At 43.8% G+C, this 13,793-nt stretch overlaps 1 pseudogene across 1 annotated transcript; it reads right to left on the bottom strand.

The window, feature by feature from the left end:
* Positions 1–12,982: 12,982 nt before the first annotated feature.
* LOC120828971 (keratin, type I cytoskeletal 18-like) lies at positions 12,983–13,793 on the bottom strand (annotated as a pseudogene). The gene is made up of 3 exons (XR_013451929.1): positions 13,779–13,793; positions 13,441–13,681; positions 12,983–13,131 (listed from the first exon to the last, which is right to left on the bottom strand). The product of XR_013451929.1 is annotated as a keratin, type I cytoskeletal 18-like (transcript).

A 13,793-nucleotide genomic window follows, 5' to 3' on the forward strand; every position in this document is an offset into this window, starting at 1 on the left:
GGGTTGCCTCACTCTTACATATACAATTACCTCTCTGTTCTCACCCCCCACCCACCTCTCCTCCTCAGCGGTTTCCTGTCCCCTCCGTTCCCGCCCCCCACCAGATCCAGGCAGCGTCTCCTTATAGCTTGGCCAACACATTGTTGGTATTGTCCAGAAAAACAAATGGAGACAAACCAAACAGTGGGGGCAGCTGTTGGGATGCTGGGGAGACCAGTGATTCAGAGCGAGCTGAGTCCTTCGCTGGCCCGAGCTCCGCCATTGTTTACAATACAGCGGGCACGATGACACAAGCTCTCTGTCACCCCAGAAGTTTGTACCAAGGAATATCAGAGGCATCCTTGTCTCTTTTGGATGATGTTTTTGATGATTTCTGCACGGGTAACGGAGAGGGATTTCAAGCACAGAGCGGCCTCGTGTTTGTTTGATATTGGCTTGGTGTTAGAAACATTAGAGTCACTCAAGTTTCTTCTCCTCTGCCGGCCTCTTTGCTGTTGTTTATTTCTTTTCCCTAGAGTGTTTTTTGGCCGCCGCGCCACCGGAGCTCACAAGGCCTGGATGAGTGACCCCTTAAAAGGCAAATTCTTGATCTGGCTCCAAAGGCCCCCGCTTTGTGTTTCTCCTGCTTTTCCCTCTGCGTCTCCCTCGTTGCCTCTCCTCCATGAGAAGCTCTTGTTGTTATAGGCCCTTTGCCCCAGACAGGCCTTCCAGGTGTCCTGCCTTTTACATTACATTACATTACATTACATGTCATTTAGCTGACGCTTTTATCCAAAGCGACTTACAGTAAGTGCATTCAACCATAGGGTACAAAGATAATTCGATTTCAGTCCGACTAAGCCAGTTATTCGAATCCATGTAACCACGCTGATAGTCAACGTACGTAAAACGTCCTTTTACTCACATGCTTATATGTTTGTGTTCTTGTGTTTGTATAACCTTCCATCCAACCCTCCCCCCCTTCTCCCCCTCACCCTCCGCCCCGGTACTGTTTCTCCCAAGCCCCGCTCCCTCCGCTCAGGTTGACCTCAGTCCCGCCTTTTCCTTTGCCCCCCACTCCTCTATGTTTATGTCTTCCAAGCGAGGTCTCAGACATGAGCTCAAGCTACAGACAGTGTTTAGCTCCCCCCACTAGTTTTACATGCCATGAAATAAACTCCTTCTAATCAACTCACGTCGGGCATTGATCCTGCAGTTGCATCTGGAAAGTATCTAACAAGACGGGAGAGTCATTATAGGCATTATGCTTATCCAAACTTCATTTGATTAGGAAATATGGTACTAGGACCAAGTCTTTTAGTGCAACAATGCGACTGCATTCCGTTGCAGAATACTTGGCCCGTCTAAGGAGTCTTGGCACAAACCAGATTCAGTCTGGATCAGTGGAGATTATGGAGGGATTTCTTGAGTTTTATTTTTTATAGGGAAGAAAAGAGGGAGAGCAAGAATGTCAACTTGGAAGAAAAGTCCAGAGAGACAAGATAAAACACCTTTGTGTATGTGGAGAACACAGAGCAGTGTCACAAAGTTGGTCCCAGTGAACAGCATGTGATGAGTCATGAAGCACTGACACACACACCCTACAAAACAATAAAACCATGATGGAGAAAGGTTTGCTTTTTGGAGGTTGATTTTTCTCAGGCGGCATTCTCCCAGTCTATAAAACAAGGCAATAACTTGCAAAAACTTCTAACTTGATTGATGACCTCAGTTATCACCGTTACCATGAGTTTATGGTCTTAGTGGTCTCAACTCTTAATTTAAGGACTTCTTCAGCATGTTGTAAATTTAGCAAATGATCGTCCAAGAGATCCTCAAGCAGAGTATGCTTTAGGGCGCAACTATGTTGTGATTTACTATACTATCGCAGAGTTGTCTGGTCAGGGTCCATGGTTTTGTCATACAACTTAACGTCAGTGCATTTTTAATTAATTAGTTACGTTTGGTTGCCCCAAAAGATCAATTTGAGTGTTTGCCTTTGTGAAGGGGCTTTGGGGGAAGATCACCAACAACGCCACTAGGGGAATTACACCCCAAGAAATACTGATTTAAGATTCAAGTACTCCAGGCATGCAAACAAGGGACTGTGGATAAGGCAACATGTTTGTTGTAATTAAAAGGTTTTCATAGAGAACACAATAAAACCAAGGTCATCACAAGTCACTGAAAAAACACTGTTTACAACTGAGGAAAACAAAACAGCAGTAAGTAAACTAAACAAAACACAAGATTACAAAATAGACAAACGCAAAACAGCAGCAGGTTCTTCCCCTCTCTCTCTACAGGACAAGACCAAAAGGGAGCTTGTGTTAACATGCAAAATATAATTAAACACAACAGGCAAACATACAACATTTCTCTATAGGGCAGGACCAAAAGGGAATGAGGTGATGCCAGCAGGTGCTTTTTAAGTGATGCCACTAATTGGGTGTTTTGTTGGGGAGGAACCAGCCGGAAGGTTGTGTTCCAACTCCACCACAACCGGAATTGGTTCCACCCTTTTGTGTCACTTCTGGTTTCAAAAAAACAAAGTTGGCAAGGGACAAAAACCAAGATGGGAATGTCAAATAGAAATTACTTGTGGCAAAAGAGCAAGCTGGAGAATGCCGAAAGTAAAAATATTGTTGCTTGTAGCTTGTTAGACTTCAAAAATGTCTTGGAGACAAACTTGGATGACTGTCAACTTCCTGATGCTAAACTCAAAAAAGTTATCTTGATAGGCCCAGAGCTCCTTCGCAGTCAGCTGTCACTTGATGTATCTGGTATCCAGCAGCACCATCAAGAATCTTGGAGTTCTCTTCGACCAGGATAATGTTTTTCCTTTTTTTTCCCCATGGAAGGGTTCCAGGACAGAGGATGTTGCATGTGTATAGACTGTAAAGCCCTCTGAGGCAAATTTGTAATTTGCGATTTTGGGCTATACAAAGTAAAATGAATTGAATTAAGGACTGGTTTCGAACAAAAGGCCCGCTTCGAAGTTGCCAAACGAGTCTTCGGCAGCCGGGGTGCAGGTCACCATACGGGAGGGTTTCTTTGATGTCAGCTTTATGAGGGGCCGCTACCATAGCAAAAGACCCCAAAAAATCTCACCTGCTTCTTTGTTAATGGCTTCGGCCAGTCCTGGATGGCCATAGTTTTACCTCCTGGGGTTTGGAGGTTAGGAAACGTGCATTGTCCAATCACCTTCAGCTCCAGCATCTTTTCCGGGCCTCCGGCATGCGATACAGCTTTTGTTTTACCGTTATGCCGGGCTAGGTGCGGATCTCATGTTCCACCAGGTGGGCGCAGCCAGGGAGGAATGAATAGACATCTTGGTTACCTTCCACCAGTTCCTTGGCTTGCTGCAGTTGGTGAGGAGAGAGTTTTGGGCCATATTGCACTGCATCCCGGGCGGATTCCTTGGACACTTGGGAAGGAAGTCAATTAAACGTCCGTCCTTGCTCAATGGCCTTCCTCAGGATGGCCTTGAGAGTCTTGTTGAATCTCTCTGCCAACCCATCTGGATGGTACACCGAGGTCCTCAGCTGCTTCACTTGCAACAAAGCACACAACACTTTTTGGAATCCCCACCTGGCTGCTAAGGAGGAACAGCTCCTTTGCTATTTGTTTAGCATTGGCTTTTCTTAAAGGGACGGCTTCTTGGTATCTGGTGGCATCATCCACTGTGACTAAGATGTACTGGTGTCCGCGGGAACATTTGGGCAGTGGCCCCACAATGTCCATCCCCACCCATTCGAAAGGTGTTAGGTGTCAGTAGAGGGATTAGGGGATTCCGGAAACTCGGTCATCTGATTCTGCGTCGCTACTGTCTTCTGCCAAGGCATGGACGGAACCTAGAGGAGGACAGGGCAGTGCTTGGCAGCATTAAACTAGGATTTATTCTTTTCAGCATGGGATGACTTAGTTTCGGGGGTCCCAACTGCTTATTGAGGGCTTCCCTCCACAGCATCCGAAAGGCCGGGCAGTCCCGCCCAATCAGGACTGGGACTGGAGGGGTTTGGATAATTTCTACCTCGACATTAAAGGTGCTCTTAATAGTGGTCATTCTCACCACGGTGGTCGGGTACTCTCGGCTGTCTCCGTGCCCACAAACCACTTAGACGGGGTCACCTAGAGCCGGGGAAGAGGACTCCAAGACCGCCTCCTGGACCAGGGTCTTGACACTCCCGAGTCCAGCAAGGCTTCTACATCATGGTGGTTCACCGTTATGGGGCACATTGGTCGCCGGTCTCTACTTTCCCCCAACCGGGTAGCAAAGTGGACCTGTGGGCCGCTTAGAATGCCCAAGACACAGAAGTACGACAAGGGAGATATGTATATTTATACATATTATTATTTATTAAAACGTTGAAGTAGGTTTATATTTTCAAAGCAGCATTTATTACCATAATATGTCAGACATACAAGCGAATTTGACTTGGCTGTTGGTCAATGACAGCAGACAGTACGACAATGGAGGACAACACGAGACAACAATGCAAGAGGAATAAAATAAAATATAATACTATGGGTTAGTAATATAAGGCTATGGGTTAGTTTACAAATAAAAGAATAAAAGCTAAAAAGTTAAAAATATTTAAAAATGAAAAAATAAAGTGCACCAGTGAACAGAAAGTCACAAGTGAAAGTGACGTGTGCAGTGTGAAAGAAAGTGACCGGTAAAATGTCAGAGTCAGTTGGTGGGGGACCCGGGTTCTGTTAATGAGCCCGACTGTCTTTTCGGCTCGCTTCAGGGTCCTGGAAGCGAACAAGTCCTGCAGGGACGGCAGATTGCAGCCGATCACCCTCTCTGCAGAGCGGATGACACGCTGCAGCCTGCCCTTGTCCTTGGCTGTGGCTGCAGCGTACCAGACGGTGATGGAGGAGCAGAGGATGGACTCGATGATGGCCGTGTAGAAGTGGATCATCATCATCTTTGGCAGGTTGAATTTCTTCAGCTGCCTCAGGAAGAACAACCTCCGCTGAGCCTTGAGGTCCTGGGTGATGATGGAGCACAGGAAACATGTTAAATATGTTAATAGAATGAGGCATAAGATATGGGAGACAAAACCAACATGGGCCTCTACTAATAAAAGCAAGTATGGTTTATTATTAAGGGTATTTCCATATGAATCACCCCCCTTATACAGGGCATTACAGAATGTAAACCATATTAGCTCTGTCTTCATTACATTGAATCGTCAGGCGAGATCAAATTAGTGTGAACTAGAGCAAATACCAGAAGAATCTGAGCTCCTCCATGGCATGTTTTAGTTCAAATCTTCTCACTTCATTACTAGGTTGAGATTAAATCTTCAAGCTTGAATTCTTACAAATTTAATACACATAACATTTTTATACAAATTACACTGGTCTCAAATGGTATCCCTCTTTACAAAATGTCAACATTGAGCATCTACTTCTAGAACATCGCCCCTTATGACTCTTAAATGTATAAGTTCTGCTCCTGACAGTTGAAAAGAAAAACCCTTTCCTTCACTTTAGTAGTATTCATAAAATAGCCTGGGAAACGTACATGAAAATAAAATAAAAACAATGAAAAGTGAGGGAGTGAGGGTCCTCCACCTCCAGGCGGACTGGCCCCATCATGACAGACTGCTGACTGCAGGTTCTGCCCTAGGGGGATGAGTGAGGGGAGAGGACGCGGATGGTCACAGAATGGTTGGACGTTCCTCCATCTATCCTATCCATCAGCTGGGAGAGGAGTTCTGATCAGAGTTCTGAGGATAATCCCTTACATTTGGTGCCTGGTGGTTTACAGCCATCACAAAAATAAACAAGGCACTTTTAAACCATTCTGTATGCGTAATAAAATCATTGAAATTGGGGACTGTATTTAAAAGAAGAAACACATACTGTATTACTTTGCAAAATCACAGTGTAGTTTATCTTTATGTCCAACAGAGGGCAATCCATGGCCACAAATGGACTTTATATATAAGAAAATCAGGACATTATTCCTGGGTATCATACTAATGTTGGCTACAACACATGTCGTAGTGTGCCAAAAGTGTGATTAATAGATGTCGTAGCATAGTATGCAATAAAAAATTATATGATTGAATAAATAAGACATATCAATCAAATATAAATACATGAATAAAGGAAAGGTATGGTATCTGTTACTATAGTAGGTCACACAGAGTGTATCGCCACAATAGCTCCATTTCCATGTTGGGTGCAGTCACAACACTTTTGTATGGATTGTATACTTCTGTCTCTTATGTCACATTTGTTATTTGAGAAGATATACATCTTTACAAATACAGCGTATTTGAAACCTAATCAATTTTGCTCTTCGGTCAGTGAATGTGAAAGAAAAAGTAGTATATTAGCCTTGCATGAAAAAAGATAACGAGTTTCCCAGAGGCTGACCTCAGGACAGAGCTTTTATGTGTTGTGTGAAATTCTCATTATTAGGTTCAGTTGTTGGGTGTTATTTTGTTTGTCACGTGGAGCACTTCCCATTCATTTTTTCATCGACATGGCAACACTCGAAAATATAAACGCATTCCAGAGTTACCCGTCAGGGTCCGACAGGAAATAAGCTGCATTATTAGTGTGAATGAAACAAGGAGTGTCAGAGGGAGAGCTTTGACACTAATACAGATGAGTGTGAAATAAATAGAACATGATTAGAACATGTGTTTGTGTCTTTCTCATAACTAAAGGCTAATTAAATTGAATACGGGTGTTATTGACAAAACTTATGTCATCGGCTCCTAATTCAATTTTAGTCTGACGCTTTCAACAGCAGCTTGTAGTTAATTAAACCTGGTGTGATGACGATGATGAGGATGAGGATGTAAATGAAAGAAGCAATGACATGCTGAGCTGGGTTGAAGGCGCCACTAGTTTAAAAAAAAAATTGATCGTGTGATTACACTTCATGTGAGAGAATTAGCTCCTACTGGTGAAGTTGAAAATACTTATGACCCCACTCTATGGCCACTCATCTTCAGCAATCTCCTTAGAGCGTGCTGCTTTGATTATCTTTATATGCAGGCAGCTATTTGACTATGTGATATCTGGACAGATAGCAGCAAGTAAAAGATAAAGTTAACCATTGTCTAGGAGCAAAGGAGTATGAGTTTATTAATTGCGTGACGCAGCAGTTTGGATCTTATCTTAACTAAGCACAAGGAGACAATGCCCTGTTGTGTAAGGCCAATAAAGGGGAGAGGGCATGAAACACTGACACGGACTCCACATCACGTACCATGTTCTGCGTCCAAACGTCGGCATGTTTTCCGTTTCATATCTTCCAGAGAGACGGCGGATAATGTACGTTTAATGTATGTCTCAGTTACGGGACAACTAAATCAATGTCACAGGACACAAACTACGCTACGCTGCCCACTTCCTGCATTGGCACAAAACGGGGCCCCCCAGCACCGAATGGAGATGCCGTACCAATTATCCCTTCAGCGATTATCCCTTTAAGACTCCTCAGCATGGAGACTCTTTACTGAGCTTGAACTGAAGGCTTTTCAGACATTTTAACCAGATGACACCACCCCCCCATCCACAAAACTCCTGCTTTTTGGTGAAAGAACCACATTGTTTGATTCCTTTTTACAGTCCGAAGAACAGAGGAATCAGCTGAACTATTCCAGGTGTCTTGGGCTTGGAGTTTGTTTGGAAAAATACAATATGGTCTTTGTATTATCTGATTCATTGAGTCAAGCACTGTTAATTTATCACCTTTGGCTCTAATCATGTAATCACATTTACTACGTGTCAGCGTTTGAATGCATGTGTGGTCCTAACTCCACTTTAGGACCTTTAAACTTGCAGGGGTCCGACGTTCCTTGCATGTTAGAGACCTGCTGATGTATCGCCACATACAAATCCTGGAAGTTTTAAGCAGTCAGCCTTTAAACTTAGGAATGACGCTTAGTTGTAAATTCAGTCAGGACAACAACCTCGTGCATTCTGCAAGTTGCCGTCTCTCTCCCTGTGGCTCAGTAAACACTGATATTATTTAAATGTAATTCCACCCTCTGTGCAGCATATTGAAGTCTTCCAGAGCCATTGACAATTATCATCCAGGGTAAATAAAAGTTCAAATCAAATCTTTTTAGTAAATCTTTACCTGTGAGAGGGATATCCAGAGGGATATCCAGCTCAGAGGGATATCCAGCTCGTCAGCTGACTCCAAGCAGAGGCGCGCTGATTGCATTGCTGTGTTACTTGGCAGGCAGTGCTTGGTAGGCATTGCCGACCCTGCCACTCTCTTCAACATAAAAATACGTATTACATCATTTTATTTAATAAACTTGTAGTCGTATTTTTACTGTTTATTGCATATATTCTTGTAGGTGTATATGCAATATGTGTGTTATTCCAATTGTTTAGATACGTTACACATAATCAAATACAAAGAAATGGTAGAATATGCAGTGCTTTTACCGTCCATTCAGCGCGGACAAGCGAAAAACCCATGTTGCGCATGCGCACTTCAATCCTATACTCTACAACATGTACGTCAAAAAGCACAACTCTGCTGTGCCTTTGCATATAAATAGGTTATGCCAGTAATCATCTACGTTATGTATCAGACATGGACCAATTAAAATCAAGATATTACTGGACAATTGCGCAGCTGACGTCTCTACACCCGAAACTCTACACAGCGAAATTCAAAGTCAAAATGAGGGCTGTGTTCGCCAGTATCACGGATATGAGACAAGTTTACAACGCTGTGATTGACGTCTTCACGAGGAAACAGCGGCGGATGGATTTTATGTACAGATAATCAACTAATGTTGACTCTGTGAGTCAGAAACTATTTGGTACTTAATATCGAATTGATACGTGTGGTGGAAGGCATTTGCCTTGATATTCATCAGTGTTTTCATTGAGGCTGACTGACAAACATAATTGGCCGCTGTGCAATAATTTAGCAATAATGTCAGAGAGGCCGGACTTTGTCATCAATAATGTTACAATCGGTTGTGAAAGGCAGAACTGCCCCAAATGGATGCTTTTTTTTTTAGCGGCCATCGCCACCATATCAAGTAATAATTGCTGGTGTGTGTGTGTGTGCGTGGGCAACGTGATCTCCAAAACTTGTTCGTAAAAATGTATACGAAAATCTTGAACATACAAATTTGTAACAATACATAGGAACTGGCGGTGGTTAACCACGCCCCTTGAGTGAACAACATGGCGGACCATGTTGGATTCTTGAGTGAACGTCTCTCCGCCATGTTGGATTTTTTGAGGGGGTTAGGGATAGTGTTCTATTCTTACAATTTAACATTGATTTCTCGTTAAAAATGCAATCATAACACGTTTATTTTACATCGTTAGACTTCACAAAGTGTGTTTCCGGGGTGCAGGTCCACATTCACCTTTAATAGGGCGACGTCATCAGTTGCAGTCCGTATTTATTTCGGATGTATCACTACGAATTTGTATGTTCAAGATTTTCGTATACATTTTTTATACCAACGAACAGGTTTTGGAGATCAGGCTGGCGTGGGGTGCACCCCCGAGCCCGCGAGAGATAGTAATAGTGATATGTCGTCCTGATTGGAAATCAGATCTCTTGTGTGTATGCCACGCTTGTGTGTAACGTTAACTGTTTTGATGTGTTTAGCCTAAACAACACATCAGGTAATCAGACTTTCAGAACTAAGTGCCAAACCCTCTTACTGACATCACCGCACGTCACTGAAAGACACATATGACCTAGTACAACCATACAATTCCTACAACATGGTAAGAATCTTCCTTTTCCTCTCGAGAGCCATACTTAATCTCTTTTCTAGCCTCTCCCTCCCAATGGTCATAAATGTGCCTGTTCAGCTGGGGACAGATGCTTAACACATACTGTATACAAGACTGGACCTCTTCAACCACTCAATAATGCCAAGACCCGGCCTACCCCTAAACACCGGACACTTCCTATCTCTGGGAAGATATATTAGTCTTTCTGTAACAGTAGAAGTAGTAAAATATAACAAAAAAGTTGACAACTACACGTTTCTCCTTATTCCCCTTTAAATACTCCTATTTCATTGCATTTCAGGAGATGTTCTAGTACAGTTTAGTTCCTCTCTCTAACTCATTTACTAAGATTCACACGGTGAAACAAGCCAACGCTGCGTCAAGATTATGTTACACTGGCCTTTTGTATATTACCTCAGGCTGTGAAAAGGAAGCCTGTGCGTGCCTTTGAAATGCTTGTATGTGTATGTTTTTGAGGCCTTGCGTCCTCCCTCATAGACAAGTCAAGTTGGGAGCACTGGTCTGACTCATGACACTGTCACTCTGACACACCAAACAGATATTTGCAGTAGAGGGGAACAAAAGGAATGTGTGTTTATGTGCTGTCACGGGGAGAGCTCTTGAGGAGAACTCGGATGCAGAGTTGAGGTTCAGCTGATGCTTTTGTTTTCCAACAAAAAACGCAAGGAAGGCCCTGGGAACAAAAACTTCTCCGAAGAGGGATGAACAAGGAAATGCTCTGGCAAAACAAATAGCTGAATAGTAAACAAATGCAAAACCAAAAATCTGTCTTACAGAGGAAATAACAAAACAATCAATCCCCAAAAATGTGGAGCAATAAACGGCACAAAGCCAACTAAGGAGTCCACAACCAGGCTTTGGGATAAACAAAACTATGACCTTACTTCTTTCACAAGGCGGGTGTGCAAGGCGAAAGGACATGACACACTGGCACAGGACAAGGGGAGACGCAGACTATAAGTACACATGAGGGAAGTGTGGGAACAGGTGGACACAATCAGGAATCAGGGAAGACAATCAGACTGGTGACACATGAGGAAGGGCAAGGAACCTTAGACGAGGGGAGAGTTAATTTCCAAAATAAAACAGGAAGTCACAAAACAAACATGGAGACAGGACAAAAACCCATCTTGACATATGGGTGTGACATGTGCAACAGAGAGAGTGAGAGTTAATTCATGTTTTATCTATGCTCAGCCCGTAAAATGAAACGGTGGCCTGTGACTCAGTAAACTCTATAGTCTTAATAGCTGCTGATAAACAATAGATATCAATAGAAAAAAGTCAATAGAAAAAGTTAACTAATCAAACGCACATTTTGAAATTTATTAATCTCCATTAATGGTGATTAATGAATTTTGTTTTTGTTGTTACAATGTTGTTTATAATGAATGTTTGTTTTTCTTCTGAAGACTAAATCTTAAAACTAATGAGTAATCACTTGAAAAAATGGGTATTTTAGACACTGTTGTTTAATTGTTCACGTTATTTTAAACACAAAACTACACAGATTTGATCATCTTGGAGACAGAATTCCTCCGGGTGGAACATGTTGATCTAGCGACTCTTCCTGCTGTCCTTATGCACTTTGCTCTCAACTCTCCATAATTTAACGGTTTGAAGTGCCAACAATCTCCTCACATTTAGACGTTTTCAAACCACGGTCTTTTAGGGACACAGTGGTGGTTCTCTGCAGACAATGTTCTCTGTGTGCCGCACAAGGAAAAGTTAGATGTTGGGATAGAAGTAGCCTGGCAGCTAGCTTAGCCTAGTAGCTATCTTAACATAGCAGTGTTTCAAGTGGTCCGTTTGACACTCACCCCCCTTCTGTTTGACACGTGGAGTAATTCCTATGCATAGTTCTCTGCTGTATGTTGCACCATTGTTTGTTTTACTTCCGATGCAAAAAGTTCTCTCCAACTGACTGCAGCTAGCGACCGTTTTGTTTCCGCGGTTACCTAATACACTTTACACATCAGCCGTTGGGAAACTGATACAAATTAGGCAACTTTTATTAGTTGTCAGATGCATTTGGAAAACCAGTTATGGTTGCGGGTACGGTTTGGCTCGTCCTTCGAGGCGATGGTGGAGGCATGTGGCTGGCCGGCGGGGTAGTGGCCGGTCTGACATTTGCCTCTCCTGACTGGAGAGGCGCAGAATGAGATCCAGTACGTCCTGGACCTGCGAGCAAAGCTCCACACACTGGGTAGGATGTCACGTGAGAATTTGCTCCCGGCCCAGGAACGGGCAACAATGGCTGGACGACAGAGGAGCCAGGCTGCGACAATTCACACCGGGAGAAAAGGTACTTGTATTACTTCCTTCTTCCAACTCCAAACTCCTGGCTAAGTGGCAAGGGCCCTTTGAGGTCAGACGGCAGGTGAGGGATGTCGACTATGAGGTGGTGCGGTCTGACAGGGGCGGAGCTACGCAAATATACTACCTAAACCTCATGAAAGCCTGAAGGGAAACGGAGTCTGTTTTGCGGGTGTCCGCGGAATCAGACTGCTTTCTCCACTCCGTAACCATAGGTTCTACCAATTTACCACGCTTCCCTTCAGCTCGTTCGGTGCCCCGGCCACGTTCCAACGTCTCAGGGATCGGGTGCTGCGTCCGCATGCTGCATATGCTGCCGCCTACTTTGATGATGTCATTATACACAGCAACACCTGGACGGGACACATGCGGCGAGTGGGCACAGTGCTCGAGTCCCTGAGACAGGCTGGGCCCACCTCCAACCCAGGGAAGTGTGCATTTGGACGGAGGGAGGTACGGTATCTGGGGTACCTCTTGGGGGGCGGGCAGGTGTGCCCTCAGGTGAATAGGACGGCGGCGATTGCGGCCTGCCCCCGGCCCAAGACGAAAAAAGAAGTCAGGCGGTTTTAGGGACTGGCGGGGTATTACAGACAGTTCACGGCGGAGAAGGAGTGCCTGGCCATCCGGTGGGCGGTGGACTACCTGCGCAACAAACAAACAACCAAATGAGAAACAGGTTATTATTTGCTCTTTTTTAGGGTTTGATAGTGTTACTATTGGATGGACCAGGTCAACTGTTTCTAGTCTCAATGCTAAGCTAAATTATCTGCCGGCTGTTCTTCATATGCTTCATATCTAACATTCAGAAATGAAAGAGGTATTAATGTTCACATCCAACTCTCGACAAAGAAGCAAATGAAAATACAAATATGTGCCCAAAAACAGCCGGGGAGAATAGTACTTAAAAAAAGTGGTCTTCTGCAAGTCAGTTGTTACAGAGAAACAATTTCACTGGTTTTGACATCTTTGCTCTCTGACACCACTACGCCATTCACCAGAGTCTGAGTGACCATCAGCACTCTGGTCTGCATCGTCTTTGAATCAACTACCTGCTGTAGACTGTGAACAAAAAAACAAAATCAATCCAAAGTTGTTTATCTGTAAAAAACTAAACATAGTTCTTGTAATTATAGAACTCATGACACTATTTTGCCATCAAATATATACCTGCTCCTTAATGTATCTGGTATATCCAGATGAAATTTAGCATTTAAAATTAGAGCCGTGGGTCTAATCAATGGGTCCGATGAACTGCTAATTTCCATATCTGAGTTGCTTTGCATATATATGAAGCTAATTTGAATATATATTTGCCTCCGTGAGAGGACATAAGCTGTATTATCTGTCAACCAAGGAACTCATACTCACGTAAAGTCTGCCTCGCCGCCCAGCAGCCTCCTGTACTCAGCGATCTCTTCCTCCAGTTTCACCTTGATGTTGAGCAGGCTCTCGTACTCGCACCGACATCCAGCACAGCACCCGTGTGCTGTGCTGGATGTCGGTGCGGATGTGAGTGAGCTCCTCCTGCAGCCTCAGGATGATCACGTTGTACTTCTCCATCTCTGTGTTGTGGCGCATTTCAATGCATTGTGGCCTTCGGGGATTTTTTCTGTTAGGAGGCAAAGAGGTAGTGCAGTAGGGAAACGGTCTCGAGAGTTGTTTGAAAAGATTGATACGAGTCACGTCTGTGACTCATCACTGGGCACAAATGTTCTTACCAT

The sequence above is a fragment of the Gasterosteus aculeatus genome, chromosome 2, assembly GCF_964276395.1.
Source record: "Gasterosteus aculeatus chromosome 2, fGasAcu3.hap1.1, whole genome shotgun sequence".
NCBI classification, from domain to species: Eukaryota; Metazoa; Chordata; class Actinopteri; order Perciformes; family Gasterosteidae; genus Gasterosteus; species Gasterosteus aculeatus.